This window comes from Hipposideros armiger, unplaced genomic scaffold (assembly GCF_001890085.2).
Source record: "Hipposideros armiger isolate ML-2016 unplaced genomic scaffold, ASM189008v1 scaffold_7, whole genome shotgun sequence".
Classification (NCBI taxonomy): Eukaryota; Metazoa; Chordata; class Mammalia; order Chiroptera; family Hipposideridae; genus Hipposideros; species Hipposideros armiger.
The window spans coordinates 1,210,438-1,222,856 of NW_017731357.1; positions in this window are offsets into that span (position 1 = coordinate 1,210,438).

Below are 12,419 nucleotides of genomic sequence, written 5' to 3' on the forward strand. Positions count from 1 at the left end.
AACAAATATATCTAGATAAGTGCGAAAAAAGAGATTCACATGGTGGTATGACAATGTGTAAAGAGGAGCGGGTGCTTGGGGCAGGCTTTCTTGAGGGAGTGACAGTTGAGTTGAACTTTGAATGAAATGCAGGTTGGGTTTCCCAAAGGCCTGGCATGTTCCCTATATTTGGAAGATTTATAGTTTTACATAGAAAATGATTCTTTCCCTATTTCTCTTCTAAACTAAAAGAAAACGCCTCTAAATTTTACAGATTTACATTATTTTTAGAAAGCATAAAATTTTAAGGCAGCTTCAGCTGCTCTGGGCCTCATTTAGGGGATCACTGTGCAAGGACCTGCCCTGATCTACCTGCCTTGGCCCACAATCTGACTCTCATCACGTATACCTCATTTTCCCTACTCTGGCCTTACCTTGCCCCACAGATTTGACATAGATTGTTGACAACTTTTCTACACACTAGGCTTTTCTGAGCAGCTCTGATTCTCTACACCAGTGTCCAGCCCTTCTACACTGACACTGCATCCGCAAGCATTCCTCTTGATTGACCACAGCCTCACTCACAGGACTCAGACAATTTTGTTAAATGCCTACAGTAAGAAATCCAAGATGTTCTACCCTAGTCCCTCTAAAATGAAAGGTCTATAAAGGCAGAACCAGTGTCTCCCTCCTTCCAAGCCATACTCCTAGCAAAGTTGTCAGCAATTCATCTATAAACACCCCAGCTCCCTACCCTGTGGCAGGGGACGTGGGCATAGCTTTGAGATGTGTGATCGACAGTCTCCTAGAGGTCTCCAGTGGGACTGAACCCCAATTGTCTACAGTGATAATGTATAATGTACTTGATACTGTACCCTTTATAGTCTGTCTTTCCTTCCCTCTCTCACTTCCACATTCTTGTGCCAGTATTTCCTGGGATTGTCTCCCAGACAAACTATTGCATTGTTGGAAAAGTCATGACATATTTTTCTGTTTTCCGTTGCCAAAATGTGTCATGACTTTTCTGACAACCCAATACTTGCACTGAAAACCTTGTCTCAGCATCTGCTTCAGGGAGAACACAAACTCAGTTAGCTGCCTATAAGGGAGTGCCATCTTCCTGGCGATATGCTAACTATTTGACATGCCTAGTCTCAATCTTCAAGACAACTTTGGAAGGTATTTATTGTTTTTTTTCCATGTCTTACAAGTAAGAAGTTGAGGCCCTGAGAAATAAGGAACAGGCCCTAGATCATACAGTAAGTTAACAGTGAAGCTGGGATTCCAAACTAGACAGTCTGACTCCCAAACTGCATCCTTAACAACAACCCTAAGTTTTAAGTTTTAGAAACATAGTTTTTTTCAGCAATAAGATGGCTACATTAACTTAAACTGAGCTTACCAAGTACCACTTGGCGAAGGTTACCTACATGCATGAATGCTCTAGAAACAATTTGTACTCACTCTTCTTTCTTTTTTATTTTTATTTTTTATTTTTGTTTTCTTTTGTTTTATTAAATTATTTTTTATTATGAAATACACATTTTTTTAGAATTAGTTTCAGCTGTACAACACAGTGCAATAGTTATACTTTTTACCCCTCGAAGTGACAACCCCCTTCCCCCAATCCGCTGCCCCACTTCCCCCCAATATCATACATATCTATTACAATTCCCTTGACTCTACTCCCACACTATACTCCACATCCCATGACTATATATCTATATCTATATCTATAGATATAGATATAGATATAGATATAGATATACACACACTTATAGTTGACATACAATATTATACAACATCAGCTTCAGGTGTACACTGCCTCACTCTTCTTTCTTCAAAGGCTAATCCTACTTTATGGCCATCTGGTTGACAGTACTCCAAGATACAGATTATATCTTTGACTGTGTATAAAATATTACTAGGGTAATTATCAGGTTTTATCCTAATTTTTACAAAATGCAAATAGAGTACAAATGAGTGAAGCTTGTGTTTTGAAATGTATAAAAGTTGACACATATAAAAGCTAAAATATGAGTGTAAATCTTACTTCATATTTGAAGATGGGGTCAAAGAAAGGTGGTTGAAAGGAAGAGGAAATTTTCCTATATGAAAGGCAGAAAATAAAGCTCAAGCAGTGGGAGCTAAAAATCTAAAAGACAGCTAAAGAAGTTCTGAATTATAACTCCCAGGGTTTTAAGTGTTGAGATGAGTTTTCTCCATGTGAAACAAAAGGCAAATCCGTTAATGAGGCTGAAGGTGAAGTGTTATGAATCTGCAGAGAAAGCAAGCTGACAGCTTGATTGGCATATTGAATGAGTGGAGAAAAATGAGTAGAAGATTTATCAGGCAAAATTTACAGATACCTTTTTAACCTCAGAAATGAACAAGGATGTAGATGGGGGGGAAATGCTGTCATCATAAATAGCTAAGAATTATGGGCCCTGATTGTCTGTAAACAGAAAGGATTTGTCCAAGTGATATAAAATTTCACTGATGCATCTAAGGATGAGAATGAGATAAAGTCATGGGGCTAGAATACCTATAAATTAGAATTCAGAATTAACGTCTAATGCCCTTGAGGTATCCAGCAAGGCCCAGGTCCTTTGAAGACCAATGTTCTGGTCCCAACAGAAGCAAAAATAACTGGGCCCAAGGATCACAGAGGCAGGAGTAGCAGTGTTTGAGGATTTTTGTCTTCCCTCCATCACTTATTTTCCATTTGGAGCCCTGATCTTTTGACTAGGTTAGCTTTCAACCACATACCTCCTTTGTTGCTTTTTCTCTGAATGCTTAGTTAGACAGTATACCTAGTGAACTTTTCCACTTGGCCCCTTAAACATTCCTGTGACTTCCACCAAACAGATAGCCTTAGATTTCAGAGTCCATCTTCGCTTCTGGATTTGTTCCTGAGGGTTACACTCCAAACATGAAGAATACCAAAATATGACAAGATAGCTGGGGGGACACGAGTACCAGGGGCCCTCCAACTTCCAAGGTAGAGCAGTGACTTGAAAGTCATGGGACCCATTGGTTTTGGCCCAGTTGGCTTCATGGTTACGGCTATGACCTGGGTCAGACGAGGTCAATGCCTCTCATGATTATCCTCCATGGGCAGTGCACTGTGAGACATTTTCTTAACTTGCAGTGGATCACACAACTATTCTTTTCTCTATCTTAAGGCACTGTTGAGTGCAGATTACTCTAAAGTAGGTGTATTAATCAGGGTTTTCCAGAGAAACACAACCAGTAGGAAACTGTGTGTGTGTGTGTGTGTGTATGTGTGTGTTTAACAGAGGGTGCCAAAAAAATGCATACATATTTTAAAAAGGAAAACACTGTATTAAAATTATGCTGATGGTAACCACTTTGAGCACATCTTGTAATTGCAGAAGTCAAACATGACTTGTATTCATCTTTTGTTATAGGTATATATTGAGTATTATAATTTTAATACAGTTTTTTCCCTTTCTCAAAATGTGTATGCATTTTTTGGCACCCCTGGTGTGTATGTTTATGTGTGTGTATGTATATATAGGGGGTGTGATGGAGAGACAGAGAGATTTATCACAAGGAATTGGCTCACATAATTATAGAAAATGAGAAGTCCTAAGATCTGCAGTTGGCAGGTGGAGGCCCAGAAGAGCTGTGGTATAGTTCCAGACAGAGTCCAAAGTCCTGAGAACCAAGAGAGCCAATGGTATAAGTTCCACTGCAAGGGCAGGTGAAGGTTGGTGTCCCAGTTCAAGTAGGCAGGCAAGCTAAGTTCTCTTTTATTCAGTGTTTTTGTTCTGTTCTGGTCCTCAATTGATTGGATGAGGCCCACCCACATTAGGGAGGGAGTAAATCAGTCTATGGATTCAAATACTGGGTATCCCAAAAAAAGGTATACAAGGGGACACTTTGGTCAGTGTTGCTCAAGCAGTAGTTCACCGTAGTCAGAAGTGTCTGGAGACTGATGGTAACCACTTTGAGCACCTCTTGTCATTGTAGAAGTCAAATGTGACTTGTATTCATCTTTTGTTATCAGTATATATTATTATAATTTTAATAGTTTTTTTTTCCTTTCTTAAAATGTGTATACATTTTTATTTGCACCCTCTGTATTAATCTCATCTAGGAACACCCTCACAGGACACACCCAGAATAATATCTGACCAAATTGTTGGGCACCCCTGTGGCCGAATCAAGTTGTGGCCGAATCAAGTTGCCATAAGTTAAACTATCAGTAAGATTATCCCTAGAGTGAGTGGTATCCACTTTCTAGGAGATATTCTGGGAGGGCTCAACACCCCCAACCACCAACCAAAATGCCTATCCCACCCTTCTGTCAGTTCAGGAATAAATTAGAATAACGGAAGTATATTTCATGTACGTATGTATGTACTTATTTTTTTAACAATGATGGTGCAAGGATCCAGAAGACTGATGAAAAGCCTTCATTTCTGTTCCTGTCTTTTCCAGTCTCTGGAGAGCCTTGTGAATTTAGGACAGGACCAATGATTTTTTAGGCTTATCAGAAGAGTATAAAAAGGACAGACTTAGAAAAAGATGAGAGGGGGAGAGTCATCTAATACAATATGGCTAACTCCTGTGTATTAAGAAATAATATAAATTATAATAAAAAATTTTCCAAAAAATTGGGACTGATTTCCTGATATACCACCAGTTGGTCCTCTTTCCTCCTAGCTTTCAACTCTTTTCCCTCAGCCTGCATCTACTGTGGGAAAGTGACCACTGTCAGTCACCGGGAGGTTCCTTCCTGTCAATGCTTAAATTACATGTTGGTTGGGATCTTCCATTTTTGCAGAGACAGTATCCAGATGCCTTATGCCTTATTTTATACAAGGCTAACCAATGGCCACAAATGTGATGAGTTTTGGTAACTGAAATTCCTGAATTTCTTTTGGGTTCCATTTGGAACCAGATTTCATAACAGTTTTAATAATCACTCCTGGTTGTTACTTTGGTTTTGTTTGTTTGTTTGTCTGTTTTGTTTTGTCTCATTGTCAAGCATGAGAAGTTCTGTAGAGATAGGGTGAGCATACATTCCAATCTGCCAGGGACAGTCTCAATTTATGACTATTGCCTTGACTTAATTTGTTAATGACCGCTTTTTTCACTCTCAAAAACATCCCAGTGTGGATGATAAATCCTAAATTCATCCTATAAATAGGGCCCATTTGGAACAGATTAATGTTAATTTAGTCTCATGGGTAAATATTAAACAGTTCCACTGGGTTCCTCTGTGCTTTACTGAGACCAGATTTGAACTCCAGCGAAGGTGTTTCTGGGTACCAAGGTAAACCTTTGAAAAGGAGGTCCTTTTTGGAGTTGTCTCCATTATGCTGCTTCAAGGACTACTGGGAATTTCAGTGTCTTTGATCTTAAATCATCTACTCTCTTGGTCTTTCAAGTTCTGCTCCAAAAACCTATTCCTGGAACCCAAAGTTTTTTTTAACATTATTTTAATGTCAACCCAGGTCATCTATCCTTTCCTCCAAATTTCATTTTTAAAATAAAAGTTTGTCTTTGAAAATCTGATGGCTTTGATCCCTGTGATGAACCTGCATTTACCCATGTGTTTTTCACTTTAGGCAGCAGATTTTTTTTCTCACTGGGTCTGTGTCAGTAACATTTTCTAGGTTCATTGGAGCCCAAGTTGCTGCTCAAGACTGTTCATTTAACTTAGCCTATTTGAGTGCACCTAAATGTGAGACAAAATAATAGTCATCTTTCTGATGCACTTTTGAAACCACTATTCAATTCATTGATATGGGGGTTATAGGACATTTGCCCAAGTAAAAACCTATACTTAATAGTCATGGAAAGAATAAGGGCTGTGTGCCATAGCCAGACAAAAGCTGGACCAGCTAGGGGGCACCTGGCTGAGGGAAGGGGACATTTCCTGGTGCCCTGAGTCCCAGGGAGGACTATGGGATGAGCCTTCCTCTCCTTTCCTTTCTTCCCCTCTTATCTGACCTCTTCTCTGACTTGCCTTTATTTTTCTTTGCTCCCAACCTCTTGTCCTCTCTTCTCCATCTTCTTCCTTTGATTCTCCTTTCTTGTATCTTTCTTTTCTTGTTTTTCCCTTATCCCTCCTACTCCTTTTGTCCCTCACAGCTTGTCCTCTTTCTTCACTCTGCCTTTGGCCCTATCATTGGCTCCTTCTTGCAGTGGATCTGAAAACTTCTTTTTCTAATCTCTTAGACTGACAAAAGCTGGGAATCCTCTGCCCAGAAAAGAGCACAGATGTGCAAATTGAACATACAACTTCTGGGAGTTAATGATGCCTAAAACTTTGCAGATTAACAACTTCTGTGATAAGTGTACTGGTGGTCCACTTTTTGTCATAAATCAAGTAATAAAAATGGTTTCAAGGAGCCACTTTAAGGAAATAAAAATAATTTCAATGAAATTTGGCAAGTAGGTAATCAGCATAAATATTAAAAGTACACCTGAGGGCCGGCCAAGCGGCTCAGTTGGTTAAGGGCGTGAGCTCTGAGAAACAGGGTCGCGGGATTGATTCCCACATGGGCCACTGAGCTGCGCCCGAGTTGATCTGCCAACAGGTGGCAGGATGGCTCAGCTGGTGAGAGCATGTGCTCCTAACATGCCAGTTCAACTCCCACATGGGATGGTGGGCTACTACTTTGAGATGAGTGGCCACGAGCTGCCGTTGGGCCACCGGATGGAGACTGGACTTGGAGCTGAGCTAGCTGCACCCTCTGCAACTCAGATTGAAGAACAACAAGTTGGCTGTTCCCCTTCCCCAATTCCCCAGCACTGTTCCCCCTCTCCAATTCCCCAAGAAAAATAAAAACAAATTCAAAAATTTTTTAAAAGTACACCTGAAACTAATATAATGTTGTAGGTTAGCTATATTTTAATAAAAATCTTTTAAAAAACAATGAATAAGTAAATTAAAACTCTGAAAAAAAAAAGATTACATGCCGGGAGCTGTCTGCGCCTCAGTATCTGACATGGCCAAACACACTGCAATTGTGACAAATTCTGAAGCTCTGACTGAGAAACAGATACTGCTTTATATCTTAAAGAACTTAAATTCCCCTTTGGATGTCCCCCAGTAGGACGTAGATCTTACACCCCTTCTAATAGATATATCACAATAATTATATTTGATACACTAAAGGTGATTTTAGTCACACTACTAGTCTCTTAGTAAAGGTCAAAGTACACACCCTGTAAATCTTAAGATCCTGTTTAGACAATAGTTTTTAGAAGAAATGTTGGGTGGTCATGGTAACCATCCTTTAGGCGATTATGTAAAGGCTCAGGCCTTGGTCTCAGTCATTGAGGGTTGAGGGATTTGGGCGTAATTGGGATAAGTTAGTTTTTAGCATAGAAAAGGTATAGCTGTACCCTGGAGCATAAGAATTATGAGGAATTAAAACCCTGATACTAATGGAACAAAGGTTAAACTGCCCGGTTTAAGCATAAAATGGGGCATGCTGTAAAATAAAGTGAGACACTTCTCTTCTTGAAAAAGTGCTCTTGTGTCTCTGCCATTTTTTCATTTTTCTTCGCCTACTCCGCCTCCACCTGAGGGAACCCCTGGACCTGCGGGAGCTGGTCTCCTGCAATTACACTACATCATATAGCAGGCAGGGAGCTTTGAGAAAACACATGAGATCCAGAACAATTTCAGATGTCCACATACTCATGAAGTTGGCTGTTAACTGATGCTGAAAATAGAAACACAGCATCATCTACCTGATGATATCTATAGCTACAGCTACATATACAACTATCATTGGTAGGAGCTGTAGGTGACATCTTCTAAATACTATAAAACCCTAAAGCCTTATATACTTGTAAAGAGCGGTATCAAAGTAAATTTTGCTAATCAATAAATGTAATAGCTCTGAGTGATTCTTTTTGTAAATGAATATTCTGAACATTGAAAAATAACTTTAGGGTATTAAGAGTTATTCTTATTTTACACACACACACACACACACACACACACACACTTCCTTTAGTCTCTCTTCTTTCCAAAATATATTTTGAAACTTCTTCCTCAAGGTACTGTCCTATCTATTGGAAAACACTCTTTTGCATATTTGTCATCTTTCCCAAAATCTCCTATTTGGATTTTTTTCTCATTTCCTACTTACTATCCAGTACAACCAGATGGCAATTTATTTTCAAAGGAATTTGCATGATATAAATGCTCTATTAAATAAGCACAACAGACTGTATTGCTGTATTGTAAATTATTAATATAATCTCATTTCCATCTGGGAATTCTTTAAAGCAAGGTTAAATTTTTAGTAATGGTGAGTTAATGACATATTAAAAATGAAACAGGAGCCATTTATCCAAAGTATCAACAATATTTTTATTATATATTTTAAAAGGTCATCATTTATTTGAAAAATAATTATAGAATGACTCAAAACCACACAGAGACTTACTTTTAAAAGTATACATTACATTTTCCCACTGATACTTAGCTGTATTTAAACAGTGGTGGTTGGATTTTTAAAGGGAGGAAGCACTATATCATTATCATGTGTTTGTCCTTTGAACAAATTTGGCCCATAGGGCATTGACCTTCTGAAATCAAAACCAACGGTGCCACATCAATGAATCGATAGTGTTAGGTCTGCTCTCTCCTCTTTTGCCCTAGATTCAGTTCTAGGGATTATGTGAACTTAAGATAAAAAGGAATATGATGAAAATAACTTGGCTAGCTGGGAAAAAAAACCTCACTTTGGGAACAGAGAAGAATCAAGTGTACCAGTTAAATGGCACTTTTTCTTTTTAGTAAGTATCTCTCCAAGTTATCATGATAAACTGACCACAGTGTGTGTTGACAGTTAACACCTGATTATCTAAGAAAATGAAGGACATAAATGATCCAAAACATATTTTAAATCACTTAAAAAATTCTATTTCACTTAGCATTTACTTTGCTGCTGTGTTTTTCTTAAACAATGATTAAAATAATTTTACTTTGCCCACCTCAGCGGGGCACACCTCAGCCTGGTGGTGAGGGGTGCAGGCTCCTTGGAGTATGCCGTGATGAGGAACACCCACATCAAGAGAAATATTTACCACAGAAATATTTATCCATAGAAAGTAGAAGCTATAATAATAATTGGTATATAATACTATACAATTTATAAATTTCACACATATGTTCCCCAATCTTGGGAGGTAGGAAAGGTATATATAATTATTACCCATAGCTTACAGATGGATGGGTGAAGAGAGAGAGAGAGAGAGAGAGAGAGAGAGAGAGAGAGAGAGAGAGAATAATAGGATTTGATTTTTAATTGTCCATGTAGACACCTAAATTTCAGTTTAATGCAAACCTCAGTTGTATCCCTCCTAATTGTCATAGACTACTTTTCTTAATTTTGGTGATATAGGTATAACACATTCTCTTGCATACTATGTATGAAGCTACCAAGTTTTACCTCTACCATGTGTGGCATCCAAACCAGAAACTTTGCACATGCACATATCTCCCAGTATTTGCCAATCCTATTGAAGTCAGACTTTTTCCAGGTTAATGTCTATTTTGGATGAGTGTTTTGATCATGGGAACACTTTGAAAGGAGGCCACTAGCCATTCAAATATGAATTTTTCTGCACTAATTCATCTATTCCTTCACTTACCAAATATGTATTGAGTGGATCAGTGGTGTGCCAAGCACCATCTGAGCCACAGGAGGTAAAGAGTGAATTAGAAGTGGTCCTGGCCTGCAAGAAGCTAAACACAAATCCAAATCATAAAACCAGTTGGAAAGTACTTGGAGGGAGTTTGGATGCTAAAAATTTAGCTCCTCCCAAAATAAGGTGTTGTGTTGGTGGTGGTAGTTAGTTTGTGATTTTTAATCCTTTTCAACTGATATGGGGCAAAACAATTTTTTTTTTAGATTTGAAGGGCCCTAATTCAGCGATTTCAAACTTTAGTCACTAAAAAATCACCAGGGGAACTTATTTAAAATGAGATGCCTATGCCCCAGCCCCCAGATATTCCAATGTAATTTCTGGAGTAGGGCCAATGAATTCGAATTTTGATCTCCCCCCACCAACCTCAGGCATTCAAATAAATGAGTTCAAGGAATTCAAATAGCTCTCAAAATGTTTTCCAACAGAGTATCCATTAGTTGTGGGCCTTGAAAATCTAGTCATATCCTTTCTTTGGAACCTGATTCATAGAAGAAATTGAGTGAGAGGCACTCGCAGTGCATTGAGTTATCATAAAGTGGGTGATCCCGTGAATCCTTCTCTGTGCACAATGAACTTTCTGTCTGTTTTCCTGAAGCATATGCTATTTGCCTTGATTAGAGAGATGAACATATTCTTTCAGGTCTGGGTCTCACTTAAAAGCATGGACTTCACAGTTAACAATCTCACTCCTGCCATGCCTTGAATTAAGAGGTTTGCAACAAATGCTCATTGTATTGAATTAAGGACAAGATTTTGAAAATTAGAAATGTGTATGCTTTCCTATTCTAGGAACTGCTTGACATTGCCTTAAGGTGATTCTCCCCTACTGCGCAGCAGTAAGCAGAAAGCCCTAGGAAGTGTTCTTTCCACTCTCCAAAGAGGCAAATGCTATTTTAAAGGGATGCTCCCCATGTTCCATGCCTCCCTTGGGCCCACCCCAGCCACAAACTCTTGCTTTTGTGAGTGTCTTTGTGCTAAATTCATGCAAAGTGAATAATTTACTTTACCTGTATTTTCCTAAATTATTTTCTCATATAACACTTGGATCCAAATAGAAAATTTGCACTGAAATGATGAACCCACTGTAAACTTTTTAGTGAGGTTTTTGTGCTGGTCTTGTTTGATTAGTTATGAGCATTAAACACACACACGCACAGACACACAGACAGACACACACACACACATACACACACATTCACACACAAAAAACATCTGCAAAAATGTCCATGTACATCCATCCATTGCATTACTCAAAAATATAGAAGAAAATTAGCTAAATGAAAACACACAACAGTGAATGTGTCTGCTGGGAGTACTTCCTCGTGTTTTACATTATCACAGCTAAACATTAAGTCAGACCCTTAACTTGATTTTAATGTATTTAAGCAGTAACCATCAAGGCACAGAGTACTTTCTGGGAATTAATGAGCAGCAAGAAGAGTTGATGGCCCAAAGTCAAACCAAGGACCGTTAACCCCAGCTGGCTATTAATTCTACAGGAAATGCCTGGCAGTGAGGTTGGTATTACTATTTATAAGCTCTTTATATATGAAGAAAAGAAATACATATATCCCCCCTGCTGTGCCTTCATTTCACAGAGTGCTTTGGGAAAGCAGGGAGCTGAATCACACTGTTGTTGCTGCATCGGGCCTTTTGTGCTAAATTAAAAGTTATTATCAAAATGAAGGCTTCGGTCTACAACCAAAGACATATGTAAGAGCCCCCACACTACCCTCCTCTTCCTCATCCCCACCGCTGGTAAGCTAAAGGGGAATAGTAATGGCAGCACGTTCCCAGGACATTTTTTAATGAGGTCTAATACATATGCAGTAAAGTACATAAACCTTAAGCATACAGCTTGATATAATTTTTAGATATGTACTCACCTGCATTATGATGCAGATCAAGGTTGAGAACATTTCCAGAATCCCGAAAGCCTTCTTCATTCTTTCTCCCAGGCAGTGCCCCATCACGGGTAATCGCAATTCTGCCCTCACTCAATCCCAGAGTTGTCTCACTTTTTCCTAAATATCATATAAGTGGAATCATACTTTATAAGTATGTGTACTTGTAAGTGTGCTCTTTTTGTGTCTGTTTTTTTTCTCACTCAACATTATGTCTGTGAGCTTCATACATATTGTTGCATGTCACTCTTTTTCATTGCTGCTCCAGAGTAACTTTTAAATGCTCTAAAGTTAAAAAAAAATAAAAACAGAAAAGTTGTTTTTTTCTTTTTGTGAGCTATAAGAAGCTTTTATGCCTCAAAGCTTGAATGCCTAGATTCTGTTTGCCCTGAGAAAGTAACATATTTATGGGTCCTGGAACACTAAAGACCAACAGCACTGTGTGTTTAGGACATAATAAATCCCACCTGTGGTAAAGAACTGCTTTACAAGGCTGTTTTGAGGACAGGCTAATCAGAATTATGTATAAACAACAATCATAAAAATGTAGTTGAGGCATCTTCCCTAACCTCCCACCCTCAACCCCATTATGAAAAAAAGTATTATAAAGTGGTTCTTTATGACTTTCGTCCCTACAACACTCCATAATTGTAGGTATTGTTTTCTCCAGTTTACAGATGGAGAAACTGAGGAATGCTAGCTAATTTGCCCCAGGTCACAAATGTAAATGGCAGAGTTACTACTCATCTTCCATTTGATTCTGAATTTCAAGCCCTTTCATTACACACACAGCCAGGTGAGAAGGGGGGGTCAGAGGAAGTCAGTGAC